The 25,811-nt window shown below is 37.6% G+C and overlaps 1 protein-coding gene across 43 annotated transcripts in view; it reads left to right on the top strand.

Moving 5' to 3' along the window:
* The window catches only part of ZBTB20 (zinc finger and BTB domain containing 20), a 770,050-nt gene that overhangs the window by 456,831 nt on the left and 287,408 nt on the right, over positions 1-25,811 (top strand). For 4 of the 43 annotated variants that reach the window (XM_070508908.1, XM_070508882.1, XM_070508903.1 and 1 more), the window contains exon 1: positions 25,252-25,792. The exons of the other annotated variants lie outside the window; for them this stretch is intronic. The gene's annotated coding sequence lies outside the window, so the exon portion shown is untranslated. Of the gene's footprint in view, positions 1-25,251; positions 25,793-25,811 lie in introns of those variants that run through there. 43 annotated transcript variants of the gene reach the window in all.

Below are 25,811 nucleotides of genomic sequence, written 5' to 3'. Positions count from 1 at the left end.
TCAAAAAGACTTGTATAAGACTGTTTCCAATATCTTTATTCATAATTGCCTAAAAATGGAAACACCCAAATATAGCAAATGGATATGCAAAATGTGGTATATTCATAGAATAGAATGCTCATAAGCAAACAAAACAAAGTGGACTATAATAGAGGCAAGAATGTGGATGAATTTCAGGAACATGTTGTGCAAAAGAAACCAGGACCCAAAAGACTACATGATTCCATTTGTATGAAGGCAAAACTAATCTATGGTGATAAAAATCAGAATATTGGTTGTTTATGAGAGGTGGGAATTGACTGGAAGAGGGTATTGAGGAACTTTCTATATCTCAGTCAGGATGGTGGTTACACAGGTATATACATTTATCAAAACTCTTTGTATTTTACACTTTAAAATCCATGAATTTTGCTTTATGTAAATTTTACCTCAATTTTTTTTTAAAAAAAGTCTGTGCTTTAACTGAATCAACTCTCGCCTGAAGTGTTTCATCCATTTTGCTAACAATTTCCCCAGACCCTGTCTTGATTAACCCTCAAAGCTTTGTTAAAACTTTTCTGCCTATTGCCTTGATTCTAAGAGATGTGATGGAACATACATTGTCAAGATTTGGAACCCCGGGGAATGTTCGAGGTTAAGGAAAGAGGTACCTGATAAAAAGCCCAGATATGGCCTTGGGCAGGCATTGCTACTTCGAGCAAGTTTTCCCTGCTCTGTTCAGTTTTTTCTTTCATAAATGACAATGTTTTCTAAATGTGCTTCATTTCTTGAGCAAGAAGGAGAAAGTCCTTCACATTTACTTCTTGTTTGATTACATATTGTAAAGTTAATAGCAAACTCTAGTTTAAAAACTTCAAAGAATGTCAAGGCTTTTTAATTTTTCCTTCTTACTGCTGTCCAAGTAATACTTTTGTTTATTTTCTGGTTTACTCTGTACTTTTAAATAGTCATAGCCAAAGAAAAGAGTAATTGAATATTCAAAGCTGACAATAGTGAGATTTCAGTTTCTTTACAAATATAGGTTTTTACCACTTCCCTGTGTTTAACTGTGAAGCTGGTGTTCTGGCAGTATGATCATATGATTGAGAATTCAGCTTCAGCTAAAACAGTTTTTTGTCTTTCGCTTATACAGGTGTCATCAAGTCTTGTCTTCTTTTACTCCTCTCCACCCACCCCCAATAAATACTGCCCAAGTCTGACTGTAATACAGCTCTTCCTTTGTAGTGAATATTTATTAAACTACTTAATACCTGAATTATGAAATGTAGACAAGAGCACGTTAACCTGGCTGAGTTACTTCCTTTCTTTTTTTTCCTTTTAACACATATTCTAGCCCAGTCTATCAACGCCAGATGGCAATTACATTTTGATACACTGAATATTTACCAAGTCATGTGGTGTGCTTTTGAAGTATTTTTCTTTTTACCCTTTCCATCAAATGAGCTGACTCATCCCTCATTCATTTATTCTTGCTTTTAACAAGTTGCATTTTTAGAAACTTGACTTCAGCTTTATCAAAATGATAAATGATGTTTTAAAATGATGCATCAGAAGTTCTGAAGGGCTGACTACATCTTACGTCCTATGGCTATCATGTATATTGTTTAATTTTTAAATATTATTAATGTACCAATTTTCCTCACATATTTTAATGAAACTTTACTCCAACTACGATATTGTGTTAGCATAGAGGAATGTGGTGGGAGTATATTTGTACTTAGACAGCTTTAGGATATTCATGCAATTAAAGCATTTATGGTTGAAATAGCTTAAAATGACCATGAAAATAACAACTGAGCAACTGATATTTATGTTCAAGTCCTAAATAAAGAGTCTCATAATTCAGGTCTAGTGAAAGATCCAACCTATTAGAAATAGGTGCAAGCCTAATAAAGTAATCGTAATGAGAAAAAGAAGAAAACAAAAAGGACCCCAGGATACTATGACCCTCATGTTTTCTTCTTGTTTTCTTGGTCTTCATAAAAATATGCATTTGTGGGAGCAGTCTCAGGATATTTCTGTAAATAAATGCAGATATTCCTTAATCTAGGGATATGAAAAATAAAAGAAGAAAGTATTGATGGATAAAAGTAAATGGCATTGAAAAATGTGGGTGGAGGCCAATGCATATTCTAAGAATTCTTCCTGGCCTATTGATCTGTGAAGACTGTTTTCAGTTATTATTTAAGTTTTTATGGCTACTTGTCAATGATTTTTCAGAAATAGTAGAGAGTATTGTGTGTCTTAAGAAGTTAAGAATCAAGGCTTTATATAAAAGAGTGGGAGTTTTCTTTGTGAATAATTTTTTCAAAATTATTATAGTTTTATTCCTTTTGAAAAGCAGACATTAGGGATATTTGGAGAGATTCAAACAAAGAAATATGAAAGGACCTATTCAGTTTTTACCAAAAATCTCCCATGATACTCTTATCCATTATATGTTCTAGGTCTGTTGTGTAATTAAAATTGCTTCTATCTTTTGTGTGTGTGCGTGACACATTTTGTATAGTGCCTAGTCTGGAGTAGTTCTCAAAAGTATTGATTGCTTTGTTAATTTGTTAATGCGTGTAAAACTCTAAGCGTAGTGCCCGACACATAGTGTGTGTTCAGTTATTCATTATTCTTGTACTAATATTGCTGCTGTTATTATTGCTACTTTGAAAAGGAAATCTCTAACCAGCCTTTAGAAGTTATTTCATTTAGCTTATCCTTTCATAAAAGATTTGGGAACGATACAATTTACCTAGTGTCAATTTAAAGTAACTTGAGTTATATTCTAGAGGCAAAAAAAAGGGGGACATTCTAGGAGCAAAACACCACCAACATGACTGAATTCATTAAAGTTTGACTTAGAATTATTTTCTATGTGTGTGTAGAACTTGAGATCAAATAAATGTTATCCCTGTGACACATGTGGAATTTCTCTCTCTGTCAACTTTGTCAGCTTGTTCACCTACATGACCCTCTAAAAGAGGAAGTACATCCTGATGAAGTATGCCCATGAGTCACAAAGCAGACTTAAGTCCATTATGCAGCCTTTCAGGTTTTGTCGCTCTATAACGCTGTTAGTGCTTTCTTTAGAAAAGACTCTCATGGAACTCCACATTCTCTTATTAAATGAGCCCAGAAGATTTTCCACTAACCTTTCACTTTTAATCACCCTTTTGTGTGTAGTCAGCTTCTCAAGAACTGAAATTTCTGGAGTCTATTTATCTTCTTTATTTTATGAATTTCACTTGAATGATTCTAACTTCATGGAGACTCATCTGATTGAACGGCAGCATTTTGTATTCAGTCAGCAAGAAAGTTAGTAGTGAAAGCATTGTGGTGGGCATACACACAAAAAAGGAAGGTTTTCCATGTAGTTTATATTGTATTCCTTTCCCCAGGGTAGAGTAACAATGAAAGAAAAACATGTCTTCCTTGGCTCCTTGGCCAGATTAAACCGTGGGGTAATTAAGTTATTGAATTATTTGGGGAGATAGGAAATGGATGGGCATAGGTGAAATTTTTGAACTGTGAGACACTTCAAATGTGATGAGGATCATTTTATGTAGCAACCTATTGGTCAACTGCTTAAAGCTGTATTACTTTTAATCTTTAGATATTTAATTTCTGAGCCTGATGGTTAGTCAAAAGGATGGGAGTTGGAATAAATCATGCCGTTTGCCTTACTTTATTTTGGGAGGCACTACTTTCTGTATCTGCATTGCTTGCATTTGTTGCCTTTTGGTTGAAACTTAGTGATAATCCTCTGACAACGTCAATGATCTTCACCTACTGTATTTGTGAACTTTGAAATACATAGGGACAAATTCCAGTCAAGCTCAAACGTTTGGTTTTTCTAAATTCTCTCTGTATTTCGGATGGAATTTCGTTCCTCTATTACGCTGTTGTTCTAAAGGATTATTGTGTGCAGTTGATCAAGTGCTATCTTTTAGAGGGCAGCCTTTCAGTGCCGTGTAATGTAACCTTATTATTGCATACAGCACAAATTAATAAAGTTTATTAACTGTACTTTTACGAATGGCATTTTCTAAAGTTAAATATTACCATTCTGTTCTATCACTACTTGGAAGACTGTTCCGATATGGTGAGTTTTCCTTTAACAAGAAAAGATTGTCATGTCTCCTCATTTATCCAATGATACTTAGTGCATTAGGTCTTTGAAAGTATTAACTGTGAAAATGTATATAAAATGCTTAGCAAAGTGTGGTACACAAAAAGCCTTCAGTAAATGGTTCCTATTGTTATTACGTATAATATGTTTATAGTTATTAATGATATTAAAATACTAATAATAGTGTGATTAGTACAATGTCTAGTGTGTAATAAATAATAAACATTAATTATGTTAATTAATAGATTCCTTAGTAAATTTTTTATTAAACTGTGGTGCTCAGACAAAAATGTAAGGAATATCATAATGAATTCAATACTACAGGTAGGATAACTAGTCAAAACATGACACAAAATTTATTTAAAATTTACATGTAAAGTACATCTTTTTACCCTTCTGATAGACAACCATATCAAAGTACAAGTAGAGAACATGTTCTATAATGTGGGAACACTAATCACCAGAGGCTGGTGAAAAATCTCTAAGATTAACCTTAAAAATAATCTAGTATTGGGGCTGACCTGGTGGCGCAGCTATTGGGTTCACTTGGGCAGCCTGAGATTCGCCCATTGGGATCCCAGGTGCAGACCTGCACACTGCTTGACAAGCCAGGCTGTGGCAGGCGTCCCACATATAGAGTGGAGGAAGATGGGCACAGATGTTAGCTCAGGGCCAGTCTTCCTCAGCAAAAAAAAAAAAGAGAGAGAGAGAGGATTGGCGGCAGATATTAGCTCAGGGCTAATCTTCCTGAAAAAAAAAACTAGTAATATCTTCTTTTTCTTAGTTCTCACCTTCAATTTTTTTTGTTTTTTTTGAGGAAGATTAGCACTGAGCTAACTGCTGCCAATCCTCCTCTTTTTGCTGAGGAAGACTGACCCTGAGCTAACATCCATGCCCATCTTCCTCCACTTTATACGTGGGATGCCTACCACAGCATGCCTTTTGCCAAGAGGTGCCATGTCAGCACCCAGGATCCCAACCAGTGAACCCCGGGCTGCCGAGAAGGGGAACATGCAGACTTAACTGCTGCACCACCGGGCTGGCCCCTCAGGTTTTTTTTAAATGATAGAAGTTAGAGATTAGTCCTTTTTCTTCCACCCAAAAATTTTATCAATTAGTAAATGAAAAGATATCAACCAAATACCATCTGGTCAATTGTCCAGTGATTGTTGCAGACGGTGAGTGCTCTCAGGATTAAATATCTTTCCTTTGTCTCATACAAATGTCATGATACTAACTCGTTACCCCAGATCCAGTTTAGAGAGATACTACAGAAGTACTGAGTACTTACTAAGTACCTGCATAGTATACGTAAGACAGGTTTCATAGGTAATCATCATTTTAGACATGACTAAACCGAGAGGTTTAAACAGGTTGGCTAACTTGCTCAAGGTCACACTGGTAATAGGTTAGTGGAGCTTGGGTTCAAATTCACAGCTGTCTGAGCCTAAGTCCCTGCTTTTCCTAACAGATCAAATTGCTTCTTTCACTTAAACTAAGTAAATTGCCAAAAGCTTTTCCCAGAAGTTGAACCTCACTTTAGACTTTTGAGACCCCCCAGCTGCCACCTCTGGCTTCCTATTCTTAGATCCTTTACCTTTGAGTTACTGAAGGAAGAGCTACAGAGGTGGAGGGAAGAAGAAAAGGAAGGTTGTAAGAGAGGGAATGACGAACTTTCCCCTTCAGCTTCCTCTCGATGATGACTTTTACCTTTATTCCCAAGAGGGAAAATGGAAAGTCCTTCCTTCTTGGGAAGTGTAAAGCTGCCTTGACTAAGTTCCTTCCGATCAGTGATTAACTAGCACCTCTGGCCCAGAATTCGAAATCTTTTCTTTTCCTTTCTAAAGGTAACTCTTAAACCTTCCCTTTACTTAATCTGCATATTGTACTGAGGTTATTTATCTTCCAATGTTTTGCAGGTTCCCTTAGGAATCCCCTTAGCAACTGACTTCCATACAAACTGCCTGGGAAAGTTTAAGGGGATCAAATCCCTTGTAACTAAACAAAATAGAGGGTTTGAACGGAAATTTAATAGCAAATTAGACTGGCATCATTACCGGACGATGAATGAGACTTTTGTTTTCTTTACATTTACAATATAAAAGTCAACTAACTCTCCTTTATGCAATAGACTGGAAGAAAGAGATTATTCTATTTTTTGGCTTATTGTGCAATATAGCTTGCTTTCACCACATTTTATCAATACAAGCTCCAAAGCAAATCTTAAACTTAAACTCTTTCCCATTGCCACTGCCTGTAGTCTGTTGCCTTGACTGGCAAACGTTCTGAATGGAGTTTTCATGAGGAAGGAGAAGTTTTCACTAGAAGGAAGTAGACTCCTTCTCCAAATACAAACACTAGTACCAGCGAGAAAAAAATATACCTTGCATTCTCTTTAAACTAGAGCTTCCACTTTTCTTGATTCCCACGTAGACATTTTCCAAACTTCTTCCATCCGCCATAATCCTACTGAGAGAGGACATCAAGATAAAGGCTGGCTGGGGGACCCTCCTTTTTGGCCCATAGACTCCTATTGTTCTCCCACTTAGCTGCTTTTCATATAGTCTTTCTCTCTTGCGTGCAGGTTTTTTGAAAACTGAGAAATTTGAGAAAAATTTATTCCTAAAATGGTTATGCCCTATTTTTGATAAAGGGCCTTGGGAAAATGACTAAGGATAAAAAGATGACTGTCCTCTGTCAGTATTTCTGATCACCTTCATTAATTCTGCTAATCCTTTGCATTCTTTTCTGACCTGCTCCATGCTTTGGACTTTATGCCATAGTTGAGGGCTCTATTTCATCAGTATTTCTTTTCCTTCTATTCCTCAAAGCTACATAATCTGTTTACTGAAGGACTAAGAATGAAATATCTCCTACTTTATAGTTTTCACACACATTCTTTGTAATTGTGTCGTCAGAGAAGTGTTTGTGTCTATTTGGTAGATCCAAATGGTCAAATAAATACCAATTTAATGGATCAAATTAATTTGGCCACTTGATACCAAAAGTGTGTTTGTACTATAAGTCTGTTAGCTCAAGGAGTCATGTTAAATCTCCATGACTCAACATCCCTCTTTGAGGTGCTGGTGGAGGGAGGAGGGTGGGGAATGTAGGGGAACTAATAATAATATTACAATAAGATGACTTTTACATTCAACAATACTGTCCATTGTAAACCGATGCCAGCCAGAAGGATATCAGGAAACAGCTGGCTGAAACAAATATAGTTGAAACATTTCTGGAATTAACAAATGAGGCCAGTTTCCGGATAGTGCCATCAAGACAAAGACATATAATCCTTGAGTGATTGGGAAGAGGGGGAGAGGTGAGGTTGAGGGATCTTCACCATTTGGCTATAAAATTCATTAGATTTGTAAGTAATGCTTTAAATGGTATTCATAAAGGTTTGAAGTGGATATTAAGTAATCATATACAGGAATTCTTTGATAATGTACTTGTGTTTGAGAACAGTCGGTAGTAAAGAAAATTTTTGTACATAAATATTATTTACATAAAAATGGATATATGCATTCTTAAAGAAAAGAATAGATGATCTTTGGTATTTGCTCACCAATATAGTGCCCCACAATGAATCCTTTAGAACACTAACATTTTATTTTTATATAGGCAACTCTTACTATATTTTCCTTGGTCTTTGAGCTTTGTAATATTCACTTCAGCTGATATCTGTGGGGCCCATAGTTTGTGTGTGTGTGTGTGTATAACAAACTGTATTATATCAACAGTAAATGTATGTGGTTTACTATAATATGCTATTGAATATTCATTATCCATAGGAAAAGAAATTTTTTTAAATTTCTAAACTAATTTTCTGTTTGTTTTTTCATTTCTAGAGCTAGTGAATTCATTTAAATTATATCCTAAATATGCTTTATCCTTCCTACCCACAACTAAATAATTCTGTGATGTGAGGGCTTGTTAGTCCTGTTTCTCTGTCTTACTGACCATCTTGACAGCATCAATAATTAGACACAAAATGAATGAACTGCAATGATACGCAACAACATGGATAAACCTTAACAATATCATATTAAGTGAAACTAATTAAATCTGAAAATATTATATAGAGCATAATAGCATGTTGTAAAGTTAAAAGCAACCAGAATACATACATATTGCATATATATATACACACACATACACATATATGTATATACAGACACATAAATTTAAGAATACCTATAGATGTGATAAAACTACATGAAAAGGAAAACAAAGAAATGATAAACATTAGAATCAGGATAATGGTTCTTTTAGGTAGAAGAGGCAAGAACGTAAGATGGGGTAAACTGTATGGATAGATGTAGGTTATTATAAAGTTCCTAGCTCTTCTTTCAGGAACTTAGTTTGATGGTTTATTAATTCATTAAAAAATAACTATGTGAATAAAATTAGGCCAAGCATGGACAAATAATGAGTATGCATCATGTTCCAAGGATTATGATTAATCTGGTTCTGTGCACTTGAGGTACACAAAAAAAGCCACAATCACTGCATTAGTTTTCTATTGTTACAAAAAAAAAAGTTACCTCAAAACCTATTGACTTAAAACAGTAAGCATGTATTATCTCTCAGGAATCGCTCATGATCAGGAATTCAGGAGCAGCTTAGTGGGGTAGTTCTGGTTTCAGATCTTTCATGATATTGCCGTCAAGATGTCAGCAGGGGTTGCAGTCATCCGAAGGCTTGACTTGAGCTGGGGGATCACTTCCAAGGTGGCTCACTCACATGGCTCATAAGTCGGTGTTGACTGATGGTCTCAGTTCCTTGCCATGTGGACCTTTCCATAGGGCTGTTTGACTGCCCTCAGGGCGTAGGGGCTGGCTTCCCCAGAGTGAGTGATTGAAGAGAGTAAGGAGAAGTAGAATGGCCTTTCTGACCTAGCACTAAGTCACACACCATCACTTTTACCATGTTGCATTGGTCACACAGACCAACCCGGATACACTGTAGGCAGGACTATACGAGGGGGTGAACACCAGGAGGCAGGGATCCTAGGGAGTCATCCTGGAAGCTGGTTACCACACAAACCAATCTGGCTTACCTTGAACGTCTAGCTCTTTTATCTGCTATAACTCTTAAATTCTAAACATTTCTCCCTCTTCTGCTCTTAGTGGCATTGGAGTATTTGTTCTCTCTAGAGTTGGAGCAGAAAGAAATAACTTTCTGGCTTTTGATATAATAATACCAACTAACATTCTGATTTCAGTCTTTCCGTTTAATTTTTTCATAAACAATATATTAGCTTTCTTCTGCATGTGCTTTCAATTGTGTTCAGCTGTAACATTGTTTTCTTTTCTGATTCTATAATTTCTCATTTTTAACCTTCTAGGCCTCATCCTTCCTAAATATACTTGGAACTATTAATCACTTTTTTACTATCATGGATTTTTTTCCCAAAGCTGTAGATTTATTAATTTGCTTAATTAAAGATTTTTTCTATGGTTCACTTTATAATATTTGTCCAGATGGCTTTTCGTGCATTCAACAAGTATTTATAGAGAATTATATATGCCAAAACAATAGGGTCTCACTGTCAAGCAGAATTGGGAAGGTATGGGAGTGAAAATATGTAGGAAAAGGAAGAAGAGTGTTATAAGGAAAGGTGAGGGCAGAATATAAAGTAAGAAATAAAATTAAGTAGTTGGAAGGATTCTCAGTTGTTCTACAACACCCTTCTGTTTGAAAGAACTGCACCTCAACCATGCCAGCCTAATAGTTGACTGTTACACTCAAAGATCAACTGAGAATCATATACCAAAATTCCAAGGTCAAGCTTTGTGAAACTTTAATACTGCTGGGATTTTTCATTCCTCTCTATGGGTGAGATATTTTAAAATGGTGGTTCATTGATCTGATGGAAGATAAAAGTGTGTAGATTTATGTTTATTAATAAGAAAAACTTGTCTAGTACTTTATAAGTAACTGAAAATTAACCACACAAATAATCCCTTTCCCACTATTGCTTCACGACTTGTCAAAATGCATTCAGGTGAATAAAGCACAATGGGATCAATTGATTGAAGAATGTGCAACACAATGTTTGCTGTCCCCTGTGTCCTATATCAGCTCCCAGCCCACATCTCTAAGACAGGGATTTTCATTAGAGGGTTTCTTTTGTTCCTTATTAGAATTCATTTCATTAACAATGGAAAAGGAAGAAAATTATTTAGAACAAGAAGCCATCAGCACAACAAAATAGCACATGGAACAAGTAAGGAAAATTTTGCAACCTCAAAAGAGGAACACTCATGAAGGAATAAGCATGTTCCAACCATATGTTTTTGTGTAATAGTTTACAAATGTATCCAACCACATAAAAACTAAAATTAGCCATTTTGGCGGGAAAGTTGACCCCTTTTCTTAACAGTGAAGATTTTAGTATAATTATCTTTCATATAAAAGGAGAGATGACTAATAATGTTATAAAATGTCATAAAATATTTTTTCCTTCAATTTCTGTCTAGCTAAGACTTGTAGCTTAAGTCAACTGAAGTCTAATTCAAATTTTGAAACCTTTTCTACCGGATCAAGGGGCACTTGCTAAAACAGATATAGACATAATATATCATCCTATATTCTTCCAAAATGGCTTACGGTGTGTTCTAGGATTACCTACCATAGTCTCCAAAGAGGTGAACGACTAGTGAGACGATGAAAAAGGACTGAACCACATTCACTTTGTTCTGGAGTTCATTTATCAGTTGAGTATCAAACCTGGGAGGTTGGACTAGATGAATCTTAGAATCCAAGGTTGCCAGCTTATGGAGACAGTAAGAATTAGCTAGAAAGGTTTCCAAGAAAGGCTAAACTCAACTTGCTATGACGAATTATTTAAAACTTGAAGTTTGCAGGCTTCCGGCCCTATTCTGATCTCAGCCAGACATTGGCAATCAAGAAAAGTGCTCATTTTGTGGTCCCTGAGCAGCTGTCACTCTCCTAGACAAAACTGCACAATCTCAAGATGCTCTCTTGCCCACAGACGAGATCCGTTCACTACCACCTCCACCAAAATTTCCCCTTTTCCACCCTGAGCTATTTGTTCATTCCTAGATTGCCAATATCAATTTAAGTGCTGATCAAATTCTAGAACATCAAAGTAATTAACAATAAGGTGTGAAGGTGGTTTACAGGTTCACAAGGCAGATTTGCATTTTAAAAGTGGGGCTTGTTAAACACAAATGAACTTCTAATAGATGGAATGTGTGAGAGAGATTTTTCTCCCAAGGGATGGGGGATGATTTCTAGCGCTCTTTTTCAGCCCGGGGATACTAAGTACAGTCTTGTTGGCATTCCTTTTTCCTCTACAGCCTCTTGCCATTCACTCCTCTTTTTATGTGACCTCGTTGGCAAGCAGAGTATATTTAAAATAGAGAGTCATTAGTTAGAGAGTTGCTTGATAGAACCTTGTACAAACCTAAAGATCTTGAGCCTTCGAATTAGGTACTGGAGCTCTAATTCTCAGAGTAGTCAATTTAAAACAGACAAAAATGCCATGAGTTACTGGATTAGCTCTCCATTTAGTGTATTTACCTACTTAAGTATTTGGATGAAGGATAATTTATAAGAACTTTTCCTACAATTATTAAAAGCTCTAAAGAAATGCCTTTTAAACAAGACATGTCAAGACTTTTTAAAAAATAAAAATCACTTGTTTACATTCATATAGATGAAAAACTAAAAACACTTTCCATATAATTGTGATGTCAGATAGATTAAGAGAAGTAAGTTTTAATGCCCATGTTTTTTTCTGGGCCAAAGAATTTAGAATTTCAGAGAAGAAAGAGGAGAACATCAACAAGAATAAAGAGGAATATATCTGTAGGGATCCAGTAATCTCTTAAAAATTTAAAGAGAAAATTCTTTCTGCTCCACAAACTAGCCTTTCCGTTTCAGCTCCTCTTAGTTCAAGTTTCTCTTTCCTTTTGAGGACAGATTATCTATATCAGGAACTTGTGAAATCACTAACAAAACTTTTGATCAGAGTTGTGTACTTTCAATTTCAACCTTTCATTCTCTGGCCTCAGTGCACAAGGTCCATAATCTTTCTTCTTTGATCTTTGTGGGCCATCAATGTCCTTGCACAGGTGTCACCCAGAAATGTGATGGAGCTTGTCAGCAGGAGATTCTAGTGGAAGATCCCTGCTCCCACACGTGTGGCTCCATCTTAGCTGCTATGGGCAATTTTTCTGCAGTCCATACAAGTGTCCTAGGAGTGAAAAAGGGGAAAGCTGTCTTTAATATAAAAAGAAATAATAGTAAATATGTTGAAATTATGTTCGCTTTTTACATTATGTATAGCTCTTTCACTTCTGGTTTTTCAAATATCCTTAAAGACAGTTTAGGAGGGGTTAATAATGATGTTCACAGAGATTATTTGAAGTTGCCAACTGAGCAAATAGTTGAATTAGGATTCAAATCCAAGATTTAAAGAATTTCATTTCAGATCTCGTGCTTTTTTCATTACAACAAATTTTAAGGGCAGATATGTCTCCTTGTATGAAATAGGGCTAAAAAAAAAAACCCAAGACTACCTAAAATTAGGAATCGTAAATAATTTATAGAAATCTGATTTTCTAAAATTATTCTCATCTTAAAATAAACTTTTAGATGGCAAGAGCTCTCTGGTTTGAGATAAAAGTAATACAGTTTTAGTTTATCTCTTTCTCTTTATAGAAGTTGACCAATAGCGACTATTTTAATTTGTCCTAAAGAGAATGATTATCACTGTAAATGGTGTTATAAATAACTTTTTTAAAGCTTATATTTAGGATAACCTCATAATTTATTATCTAAACTGGGACACTTTTGAGAGTGAAAGTGGCCACTATTAATCATTGTGCCTGGAAAATTGGAACTGGAACTGGAATTATCCTGAGTAAACTGGGAGATATGGTTACCCAAATTATAAGACATAATTCTCAGTCTGAGAGTGATGCATTTTGAATGAAAAAAGGCCAGCAGAATGAAAATCTATATATTTGACTTGTAACTTGCCTTGATTGCCAGTTCCCATGAAGTTGGTTCTTAGGCTCTACAGGCACCATAGAATGCTTCGCTCTCACGTTCTGCCCAAGAAATGACAGAGTGTTGGGGCATCCATTTAAGACCGGAAGGAAAATTGTCGTCTGCTGAGATTCAAACCCCCAATTTTTTTATACCACTGGCTACTTGGGCGCTCCCATCTGAACTTTGACTATGCACAACCCACACTCTCAGACCAAAAGACATGTTCCATGCAATATTGTCCAGTAAACCTTAGTCACTTTCTAAGGGTCTAAGTGACAAATCTTAAGCCAACATTTGGAATGTTAAAAAGGAAAATCTATTCAGCAGTTAAATTATTTTTACAGCTGATCAAAATAATATTACATAATGGAAGGCTCTTAAGTCAGCAATTGATGAAAAATTAAAGAGATAAAAAACAGACTTTTACCCATCAAAGCCAAATTTGATAGCATAGGACTGTATTTAATCTTAGAATATCCTTGTAACAGGCACAAAAATACATTTTATTTTGAAGAAAGATACTGTTCCTCAGAATGTAGTGCTATGTACGGTACATGCAACATGCTGTCTTCCAAATTTTGCCTATAAAATGTATTGAAAGGTGACCCTCTAGAAGATTGATACACTTTGATAGAGAAACACCACCAGAAAATGATAGATCGAGAGAGAGAGTCTGATAATTATTGCTAACTGTTGCTGAATTATTCAGAAATTCTTCAAACGAGGTTATTTTTGTCCATCTAGCTTAAGAGGTATTTCCCCACTCAGTGTAAAGTTCAAAGTATTTGATTTGGTTCCTGAAAAACAAGACCGTTTTCTTGCAATTTAAATTTTTATTTGAGATAGAAAGTTTCCCTTCTGGACAAGAAGTTGCAGCCTAGAAGTGGTAAAATGTCTAGCGGGGGGGGGGGGGGGGGGGAAACTAATGAAACTTTGTTGTGGAAGAGTTCACAAAGGAAGACAAGATGCGTTACATAATGCAGCCCTTTGTTTGTGGTGCCTCTGAGAGAAAGCTGCCGTTTTAGCTGCAGCCGGAAGCTGCCGCCGAAGTCTCCCCAACTCCAGGCAGCTCTGAGTCTTTTTCCCCACCTCCTGCCATGATTACTCTGGCTTCTGATTAAATCACACCTTATATTTAAGGTCGCTAACCTAAAACGACCCAAAGCTACTTATTTCTCTCCTCAACAGTTCCCCATTGCTTGTAATATTTGGAAGCCTTGAAAATAGCTTCTATCCCGATTTATGTAGTCTTTTCTCCAAAAGCGAATGCTATAATAGTTTCCTCACTCAGGGGTTCAAACCTCAGGTGAAAGATTTTTGGAAGCTAATTAGCATGCTAAGGAGGCTGGAGCATTTGGGTGAGTCACAGTCATTCTACCTAAGGGACAGAGAAAATGTCTTGTTGCTGGTGATTTTTGACAAGTGCTGGTTCCTCAGTTATTAAGAGAGCTGGAAGTGCGTAGCGTTTCCTTCTGTATATTTAATAGGAATCTTGTTTATGTAATCTCTTCTTTAAAACATCCATCCCTTCGGGGCTTATTCTAACGTCTTATTTCTTACTGAAGATATGTTTTACTAATTTTGGAAAACTTTTAAAAGTTTGCTTTTATTGTATTAATAAGTAAACTAGATTGTAACAAATTCTTGTCATAGAACTTCTTATTTTAGACTCAAATTTTTCTTACTTGGCCTGGTTTAATCCTCTTTTCTTGTCCTAATACAATTTTCCCCTTGTTTCAGACTGGGAATTTCATTACATATATTGAATGTCTAGTATACATAATCAAGATATGAAGCAAATGAATATTTATTTATTAAGTGCCAAGAATGTGACCAATGTTTGCCATCTAGTTAGGAAGAATAGTTTGGATAATTCAAATTAGGAATGCTATTTCTTGGTTAGCAATGTGTTCAGTAGCAGAAATCCTGACTTGAGTGGCTTAAACAAATAGGGAATTGTCTTTCTCACGTAACAAGTCCAGAGGTAGGGAGTTGCCGGTGTGTGATAAAGTCACGGCCAACATCTCTGGGATTCTATTGGCCTTTTTTTCATGCTTGTTGCTTTGTGATCACAAAATAGCTGCTGTAACTCCAAACATCATGTCCATGTTCAAAGAGGAAAGAAGAGGGAAGCAGAAGGATCACTTTGCACTTCTACTTTTATCAGAAAAGAAAAAGCTTTCTCAGAAAACAGCCTCTTGAGCAGATTGCCACATAGATCTTATTGACTAGAACTGGGTCCCAAGGCCACCCTTGGTTGCTAGGGAGGCAAGGAAATCAGGGAACAGATTTGTCATAATTGGCTTCAAACTATCATAACTCATCATCCAGGACTGAGCACATTGCCGCTCTGAACAAAATAGGGATCTAGCTGGGAAGAATTGGAGGAATGGATATTGGGCAGGCAATAGTGTCTGCGCTAGCTGTACTAGTCAAAAGAAAAAAAAAGAAAATTAACGTGGACTACAAAAACTAGAAAATGATTTATAGCAGAAGTAGAACATAAGCTGGACTACAAGATAACTAAAGCAATCACATTGATAAAAGAACAGTGATAGGATAGGATACTCCAGCTAAGAAAAGAACAAAAGCTTAGAAGCAGGCACATATACGCTGTACATGGGAATAGCCACTATGTTGTGAATTCCTTAATGTTTTGAAGGCAGGAAGTAAAGCCTATTCCTATTTATTTTCCTAGTGTCTCACACATAGTAGATGCTTATTGAATCATAGTAAATGAATGCATAATATTCCAATGCAAAGGTCCAGACATGAGTTCACAAATCATGCGGAGCATAGAACAGAAAATTTAAAATTTAGAGCTCCCTTGGCAATACCAGGATAAAGAGAAATGCTAATATAGTCCGGCTACCCTCCAGAATATTCGTTGGGAAGGACTGGAACCTGGGATGCCTAAACAATGTAGAGCAAGAAATGGAGGCTGAAATACTAGGTTGATGATTTGAACTTGACCTTTGAAAACTCATTTGTGTTTCTGGAATCAAGTTTTGGTAATACACAAACAATGGTCTCCAACAGGCCCTCCAACTATTAGAAGCACCAAGCCTGATACTGTCACTTGCTCCCCTTTTCCCCATGTTCTGTTCTCTGTGATCTTCAGGGATTTCCAACGTGAAGGGTAGTGCATTGGAGATTCCTTGATTCCTACTTTACAGTAATTGAAATTTTACATTTCTTTAGTTTCTATGCCAGTCACTCTGCTGCAATTTTTAGATTATTAAAATAACTTTGACTACAAATTGTTTACATTCTAATCAAGAATTTAAATGTCTTAATTGATTTAAGTTAAGGATAGGAAAAAAGAATTAATACTGTCCAAAAAAACAATCAGGTCAGTCGAAAGGCTAGTTTCACTGGCTTTTATTGTTCTGGTACTGATTTGACCAGATGACGCAGCCAAGAGTCAAACACACTTGTTTCTGCAAATACCACACAAGTAACTTCCACTAAAGGGAAATTGTGTTTCTCACTATAGGCCTGCTTATTTTTTATTCAACAAAGGATAAAGTGTCTTGTCCTGTTTTGTTTCCTGAACCCTAGAATTTAAATTTGTCTTACAGTCAACGATATGGCTTAATAGTGGACTGAAATAATAAATGAAAGTAATTTCATTTTTGAATTGCGCTTCCATGAATCCCACATAATTTCAAAGATTTGACATTACTTTTTGTTTTCACGACCTTAATTTTACCTGAAAAATATGCCAGTGGACTGGGGGATAGGCACAGTGTAGAAATGTGCAACCTCCGTGACTTGGCATTTCTAGCACTCGTATGGTCTGTAGACATTTAGTGAGGTTTACTTCTTTCTTTAGGCTTCAGCCTCCCTGGTTGGATTAGAATACTTCAGATTATTTGAGCTGAAGAGTACTTCTTATTTTGACAAAAGAACATCTGTTTTGTTTTAATTGATTGAGGGATATATTTTCAGTGGCAGATTTTAACAACTCCTCAAAAGACTTGTAACGTTATTAATATAGCACCTGGATAAATTACTTAATTTATCTGGGCATCAGTTTTATCATCTGCAAAATGGGGTAACTGGCCTTACACGATCTCTAGCTACTTTCCACTCTAAAATTGTATGCTCTCATTTTTCAGTTCAATTCAACAAATGTTAATGGAATACTTAGTGCAAATCAATATGGGAGGACCTGGATGGTTGCAGAGATGAATAATGTGATCTTTTTATGCAAGTAGTTTATAATTTGATGCATTCAAGATTGAGATGTGTGTTTCCCAACACATCTTAGCTTCTTATGTTTGGGATGTCGTTTATGAATGAGGGTATATGATTTATTCCCAGAAGGGTGGAAATTCGTTCATTTGTTAGTGTTTCTCATATGGATTTAGAGAATCAAAAGAGGAGTCTGAACTATCATTTTAGTAATATTGTGCATTTGTATCCTACCTTCATTGCAAAGAATTCAGAGCATTCCAGAACCCTTATCTCATTCATCCCTAAAGAAGCCTAGTGCATGTAGAAAAGGATAAATATAGTTATTCCCACTAAAGTGGGAATATATAATATAATATGTTGTATATTAATATTAATATAATATTCCCACTTTTAATCACTATAATTTAGTGATTAGAAAACTGGACCCTGAGTTTTCTGGAGTTAATAACGATCCAGTGAGCGAGAACAGGTGGCAATCTAGGCACTCTCCAGAACTACTCAGCCAGCTCCCTTTGTGTGTGACAGTTTCTTCTAGCAAGTTCTGCAGAGCCTGATTGCTAAACCAGCTTCTACACCTGACCCTTCCTTATTCCCAAACAGCGGCTGAGTCATTGATGATTTCAGACCTATCAACAGGAAAAAGAAATGTAGGGGAAGAATGGAATGTGTGCAGCAACAGATGTGATGTGCAAGCTGTGATACAGTGATATAACGTTACAGTCTTTGGTTTGCATTAAACTAGAAGTGAAGAAAAGTTGGGGACTCCTCCATCAATCTAATCCATAAACATTGACTAGAGGCCCAGCAGCCGTAAAGAAACCTGCACTTTCAGTAGGTGAGAACATTCTGAACATGCCCCCCTGGAAACTCTGCCTTGGTTCTTAGTATATAGCTGGAATTTTCTTAGCCTGCCTTTGAGAAGAGTCAGGAACATAGGAAATTTACTTCTTTTTACAAATCTTGCAAGCAGCCCCTTGGAAACAGGTGACTATATTTCCTTCTTTGCCTAAGTCTTCCTAGGGAGTGAAAAAGTCATATCCCTCTTTCATCTCATGGTTTCCTTAGTCAAAAGATTTGCAACTGAGGCTTAGGACACTGTTTAGCCTTCACAGTTGTATGTTTAAACAGGTGCATGCTGCACTGGTCTGGCTGAGGAAAGACAGTCTCCTCCTTCTAGAAACCCTGAGGTTAAGAGAACAATCCTTGTGCCAGCTTTCATGTGTGCTTGAGAAGGGAAGTTCAGGTGATTCTTAAGTCTTACTACCTGGTTACCAACCCACTTGCCTCCCTCTCCCATACTGCATTCTCATGAAGAAATTGATGTAATAGATTCAAGATATTATTAAATACATTCTGCATTAATATTATATGTCCTCTTTGAATCCAAGTGGCAATACAATAGAATTTCATTTTATAAATAACACCTTTCAAGCTAACACCACAGGGCACAGTACAAAAGAATCAAAATAGAACACAAATGCTGTAATCAAATGCAGACCCCAGGAAGGCTGATTAAAAAGGCATGTTGCTAGTAAGAGCAGCCGACAGGGTAAGTATAGTGGGTCAGAGCAGAAAAGCCAGCTGAACAGAAGGGCAGACTAAAATAAAACGGACTTGCCTGCCTGATTCTGTGGACTTATGACACTCCTTTGTCATCATCTCCTTTTGGACTCAGCAATGCCAAGGGAGCAGTGTGTGTATGTGTTTGTTGGCAAGGTGGGGATCAAATGTAGGTAGAATCATTAGGTTCATCCTCAGTCCTTAGACACAACACAAACAAAAGTAAATCCTAAAGACAAGTGCCGCAGCTGGCAAGGATGCCTACGGTATGGTTGTGAGACAGCCCTACAAGGCTTGCCTTGCTTGCTAATAACACTGGTTTTCAGAAAACACAACTGTAAGGAAACAGGTAGACCCCTTCCATAATAGCGAGGACAGTCAGTGCTGCTCATGGCCAGGCATAGGTAAAAACAGATGCACGGGTGAGATGGGGGCTTCGGGGTCTTAGCCTCACAGGACTTCCTTCCACAGGACCTTCTCATTCAGTTTCTCTCTGTGCTCTCAGCCTCTCACCACCACCTTTTGTAGTGTCAAGGGTTTGTGTTTTAAAACCCCACCTCTAATTATAGAGTAAAAGTTTCTGTCCCCTTCTTAAAGGAATTGAGCAAAAACACAGGCGATATTTTGGCATCTCCCTCCCCATCGATATGTAAAACCAATTCTAACAATGTCACCATATACCTTGAGGAATGCACCAAGTTGGTCATTTACTGATGCTTGTCTATTTAATATTGAGGGTAGAACAATATAGGATAGGGAGCATAGGAAAGATTCTCTAGTAATATATGATATATTTTTCTGAAAAATAGCAACTGGAATTAACAGCCTCCCCAAAATGAGTCATAGAACAGCAAAACATGGGTTCTAGATTTAATTAAAAAAAAGGAGAGAAAAAGGAAAAATGATTACTGGGGCGATTTTTACCTCTTGAAGCTATGGATTGCTTGCAATGACTCTCCTGATTATCCACTTAGTTGAAATCTGGACTGGGATCACTGATGCATAAATTGACATCAATAGTTTAGTATTTCTGTGCACATTTTCTGGGTAATTTGTAAATTTTAAACAATTAAAACATGTTGGCAGCACTTTGGGGAAAACATTCTTATACAAATACCAGTATTGCTACTTTTATTTAAAAGAATCTTATTTTCCTTAATTCTGACTATTTATTTAGCTATGCAGAGAGTCAATTTATTAATAAAGATGAACAGTAGTCTAGTAAGTTGAGAACACTAGATTGTAATCTCCAAAGAGAGTTATTTCATAAAGTGTGTGAGCAAATAATGGTAACTGTGCCAATTATCAATGTGTTGCCTGTCAAATCCTAATTTGCCCTTCCTTGCCTTCTCTACAAAAATGTGTCTGGGTCCTTTAAATATTTTCCCTTTCCTGGCTGGTGTGAGTGTACTTTGTCAGTGGAGTGTTTGGAGAGACGTTACAGGAGGAGGGGGGTTTTTTCCTGGTTACCATGTACTCTTTTGGCAGGCGCCTGCAGTGTGCGTGGTTTCTCCAGGGCCTGGCTCCTGCAGCACGCACATGCCTTGGTAGCTTCTCCAGTGCCTGGGGCCAGCCGCTTTCTCCAGCACCCACCACGCACGCAGGCATGCACCACACACCCACACACATAGACACACACATACACACACTGGGTGGTTTATGTAGCAGCATGCCTCGGATGAGACACCTCCCTGTGAACAGCTTTCCTGGCACCCTAGAATACAGATCTCCCGCAAGTTCTGATACAGCTGCCCAGCAATTTCTCTGCCGTTCACTCCCTCAGTGGCTGTGCCTGGTCCTCAATGATCTGGATCCCCATCCAAGGGTGGAGGGGCCTCTTCCCTGGGCACTCTGTCTCAGCCCTACAAGTAGCACTTGCTCCTTCTATTTGCCTATTCTTACACAATTTAGAATTCTCTTTACTTCTTACTAGCTACTCCCTCATTACTTCAATCCCCTGTTACAGTTAATAATTCTTTATATTAAACTTTTCCTGTTCAAATTGGTGCGTGGTTTCTCTCTCCTGATGGACCCTGACTGATACATAACTGAACAATATTAAAATAATCTGTATTCTTTGGGAGTAGGGGAAAGCAAATATGATAAGTCTTCTCTTTATGGAATTAATTAGCAGTGGCACAACGTGTCTTATCTAGGTCTGGCTGTTAGATGAACAAAAAGTTGTGAGAATTTGATGCTAGATTGAAAGGTGACATAATAATATGATGCTATATACTGTTTTTAACTGAATATATGACTTTAAGGACCAATTTTTAAATATTTTACTTGGTTTCACTGAGCGTTTTTTAAAATCTAAACTATAGCAAAGCAAACAACAAAAGTCTCGACTCAAAAGTAATTTGTGGGCCTTGAAAAGCTGTTGCAAAATAATAGCACTATAATGTGGATTTGTAGATTCTCAATGCTAGGGTAATATGATACCCATCATTTACTGAGAACTCAGAAACTCCTCAGCACCTTACGTTAATTTGGTGAATCCTCATAGCAATAGAGGGAGATGCTGTTATTATCTGTGTTTTACGAATGGAAAAACAGGCCCCAGAAGGTTAAGGAACTGGCCTCACTCAGTACGTGTGGTACGTTTCAGAGCCAGAATTGGAACCTAGGTCTGCCTGTGAGCCACTGCACTCTGCTTCCAGAACACTACCACTGAAGCAAATAGCAAGTTACCTGGCAGAACAAACACAGAATACTTGTTCTTGTTGTTTTCATCAAAGATCCAGAAAAAGAAACTCTGAACTATCCCTAGGATGTATAGCACACCCTGACCTATTTCCGAGACAGGCAGTCGATTACTCCTACCTAACAAGATATGGACAAAGTGGGGAACTCTGGTGATCAAATGCCCAGAACCAAAGTGTTAACAGTGTATCAAAAACCCAGCAGCCTTTATTCAGAGCTGAATTGAAGGCAGATGAAATATTAACAGCAGTTCTAGCAGCACAAAATGAAATATGAGATCCTGTATCAGAAATTATTAGTAACCTGTTAAAAGAAATGCTGAAAAATGGCAGTTACCAAATTAAAACTGGGAAACAGAGCCCAAATGGGGAATTTCGAAAAGTTTGGAGGAAAATAAATGACAGATTGTCCTCTTGGCTCTTATTACCATGCCATCCTAAATCCTACTTGGCAATCCGTGGTGGAGGTGAAATAAGAACTGCATCCCTGCCAGAGCTGGTCCTCAAATTTGTAGTCCTAAGTGTCTGTGATGGTGTCTGGGATTGAGTGGAAAAGTAGCTGGAATTTGGTAGCATTTGAGCTTTCTCTAAACTGAAGAGTCTGGAGACTCTTATTATGAAAAGCTTCCTCTCATTTGTGAATTGGCCCCTCTGCTCCACTTTTGGATGGCTGGCTTCCTCCATGCCGAGCTACACTGAATACTCTACATGGGAAAGCTATTCTCCTTAAATGCCTTCAAAGTTAAAGCATCTATCTGGATATGTTCATGTTTATGACTCAAAATATCTAGTATCAAAAAACGAGAGAGAGGTTACAAATACCAAATACCGGGGAGTAAATGGAGATATTTTTCCCTCCGTAACTGAGAACAGAGAAATGACTATACACAGAGTTGTTGAGCAGTGGATGCCAGAGAGAAAAAGGAAATGAGCTATAGAACCATAGAATCTTGGTGTTGGCACAGACTATGGAGCTCATGCGGTCCTACCCTATCATTTTTCAATGAAGAGACTGAGACATGGGGAGTTAAGGGACTTGACTTGCCCTAGACACATAGTTGTTTACTGACAGTCAGGCCAAAAGCATTTCCCAACTCCCAGTCTGGAACTCTGTCATTCGGCATGCTGCTGCCATCCTCTACTGAAAATTAACACTAACCCAGCCTGGAACATAGAAGAATTCAGCTTATGTGGGGAGCAAGAAAAATGGTGAATCTTGAGATGGAAATCAGTCAGGGGAAAGGAGAGGTGAGATGGAGGATTCTCCTTCATTATGGGTTGCTGGTCAAGCTTGTGCAACATATTTTATCAGTTTACTCTCCCGTGCCTTCCCCCAAAAATAATCAAATAATTTGGTTGTAATTCCCCAGGGTTTATATTTATGCATTCAGATTTGATTTGCTTAGAGAATTCTCCAGCATACAGGTTATCTCCAGGTGTATATTGGTTTGTGGGTGGCGTTGCTGTTGATCCCTGTTATTTACATAAGCCTGACTTTCTCTAGCAGTGAAATGTGCTCCAGAGTCCTCATGGGGAGAATCTCTTCTCCATGGCACACCCTAACTGAGGATCAGATGGAGGTTTAAGAAGCAAGAATTATCTTCTTTTAACCCTCATGTTCTGTTAACCTCATGGAGAACTTGGGCCGTATGTGATCCTTTTAATCAGGCCCGTGAGTTAGGTAAAATAATTTTCTTTATTTGGAAGCACAGAGTGATGTGAAGTAAACCAGTAGCAAAGAAGATACAATAAAAATGTCTCAATAGGATCCTCTTTGAAATAGCAGTACAGGTCTTTTAGACCAGTCAAATATTTTTCAGAATAGAGCAACCGGAAATGAGAGAATCAGACAGTATGATGAAAACTACAGATGGAATGCTTTGCATGGAAAGTGATTATATACAAGAGAGGACTCAGGAGTGGGTAGGCGTAGAGTTGGAAAGGAGTGGGTAACTGAAATAAGAGAAGATAATGCTTGACCAGGTCTAGTAAAATATTCCCTGCCACAACCACTGTTCCATGAAGAGATTGAGCCAAGCAGCCTGAATAAACTAACCTTAAGTTCAGAGTTGCCATTATTGTGGGAGGCATCGGGGAGAGCACATCCGGATTTGTGTTACACAGTAATCACTGCTGGGTGTCAGCATTCATCAGCCAGATGGTCAGACCCACAATTAATCAATTAGGCTGGATGATCAACTGGACTAAGTTTTCCCCTTTGGTAAAAACCCTCATCATGCGGTCAAGGCCAATAGCGCTTTTATCCTGTTGCTTTTGGAGAAGCTTCTAAAAATCCCTCTTTTCTTTTTTAGGCCTCTAGTTGCTGGACACTGTTAAGCTCCAAGCTGCTTTGACAACATAGATACCCCAAATCAAGATTTTTCCATAATAGATTTTCAACGTGCTCTGTGTTCAAGTATGATGTTCAACATATCCAGACAGAAATAAGCTTTTTAAAGCAGCATTCTCTGAGGAGTGCTACTCAACTGATTTTACTAGAGTCTTCATGTTGGCTCCCCTCAATCCAGTGGAATGACACTGGAAATGATTCTTTCACTGGGCACTTATGAAGATGATTTAATAATCAAATAAAAATAGTAGCAATTTATTGAGTGCTCACCATGTGGCAGATACTGCTGTGATAAGAATTGACAAACACTGATTCAGTCCTTATAATAATTCAAATAGGGTGACATTATTCCATTTCAAAGAGAAGAAAACTGAGGCTAGAAAGTCCATTTGCCCAAGGTGAAGTACTTATTAAAGATATGTTGAGATGATTTAATACTCTCTGGAATGAAAAATATATAAAATTTACTCTACGTTTTCTTACACAGCTTACATATCTGTGCATCCCTAAGTGGAAACAATTAGGAATATATAGTGAGTCCTTATTGTTCCTCTTCAAAGAACTTTAAAGACATCTTTTACTAGTGTGTCCCAACCCTGTTGATTTTATTCTCTTTTCCATGCCATTCTTGCTGCACACTCTGACTTGAAACCGCTTTCTCCCTTATTTTGGGGCCGTCGCTACTATTTGGTGCTGGCTCTCAGGCTCCATCCCAGCTTCCTTATCTAGACATGGTTCCCCTCAGTTTGTTTCGGATACTAAGACTTTTCTTTATCAGTTGGCTTAGAGGGCAATTTGCCTCTTCCAAACCAAAATGTCTGTTACTGATTTATTTTTCATCTTGAACCTGGTTTTTCCCTCTATTTTATTTTCCCTCTTCTCTTGCTACATTGCAATACTACTACACAGGGAGAGGTGTTTGAAAGTCCTGTTGGTAGGAAGTGTCCCTTCTTGGTGGAGGTCTGTGCTGACTCCTTTGAGTAGAAATGTGGAGACAGTGTCCTGTTTCCCTTCTGTTTCATCGTGGAACTTGTGCCTCTCTTTTCTCTTAGCTCTTCTCTACCACCACCCAAGCTCAATTTAAGGAGTGCTTCTCTTTAACCATTTTGTGGCCAGTATTTTTCAGGCTATCCAAGGACACTATTGACCCAAATGACATCTTTGAGATATTAAGCTTTTACTTATAATTGCATTACTTTGTGGAATATGAGGCTGCTTCTTGCTGTTTAACTGCAGTGCTTTGCTTTTATGTGTTTGTTTTGCTACTTACCAAATTGGGAAGGCAGTACCAAAATACCAGAATAGTCTACAGGTAACCACCATTTCTTAAATCAAGCTTGGGAGCACATGGAAGAAAAGGTATTCCAGAAATCTTAATGAGCATCTTTTCTCCTCCAGGGCTCTACCATGCCCTCTTTTTCTGACCGTGGTACTCTAATTTGTTCTTGCTATGTTTGGTAGGCAGCTGTTCTAAGTGTTTCTCTTGCTGTTCCTTTTTCTATAATCCCACGGTCTTCACTCCAGAGCTGATGAGCCTCTGTCATTTTGACCTGCAGTATCTGTGTGCTGCACAGCCGAGCTCTGCCATCTAGACTGCCTTTCTGCTTCATTTTGCTCCTGACCTAAACCCCCCTGCTATTCCAGGCCTGGCCTCTCATGACCAGAGACTGCTGACTCATCCTGGCCTGTGCCAAGCTGTGCAGTCGCTTAGCGATGTGGACAGGAGTCGAAGGACTAGAATGAGATCACTGAACTCATTTCACTTGTTGCTTACGGTACAGTCCAGCATGAGCTGGAAATGTAGGAACCTCAGCCTCCCGAGCAGAAAGAGTAAGTAGATTAAACACAT

This window comes from Equus asinus, chromosome 5 (assembly GCF_041296235.1).
Source record: "Equus asinus isolate D_3611 breed Donkey chromosome 5, EquAss-T2T_v2, whole genome shotgun sequence".
Lineage (NCBI taxonomy): Eukaryota > Metazoa > Chordata > Mammalia > Perissodactyla > Equidae > Equus > Equus asinus.
This window is presented reverse-complemented; position numbering and strand designations above follow the sequence as displayed.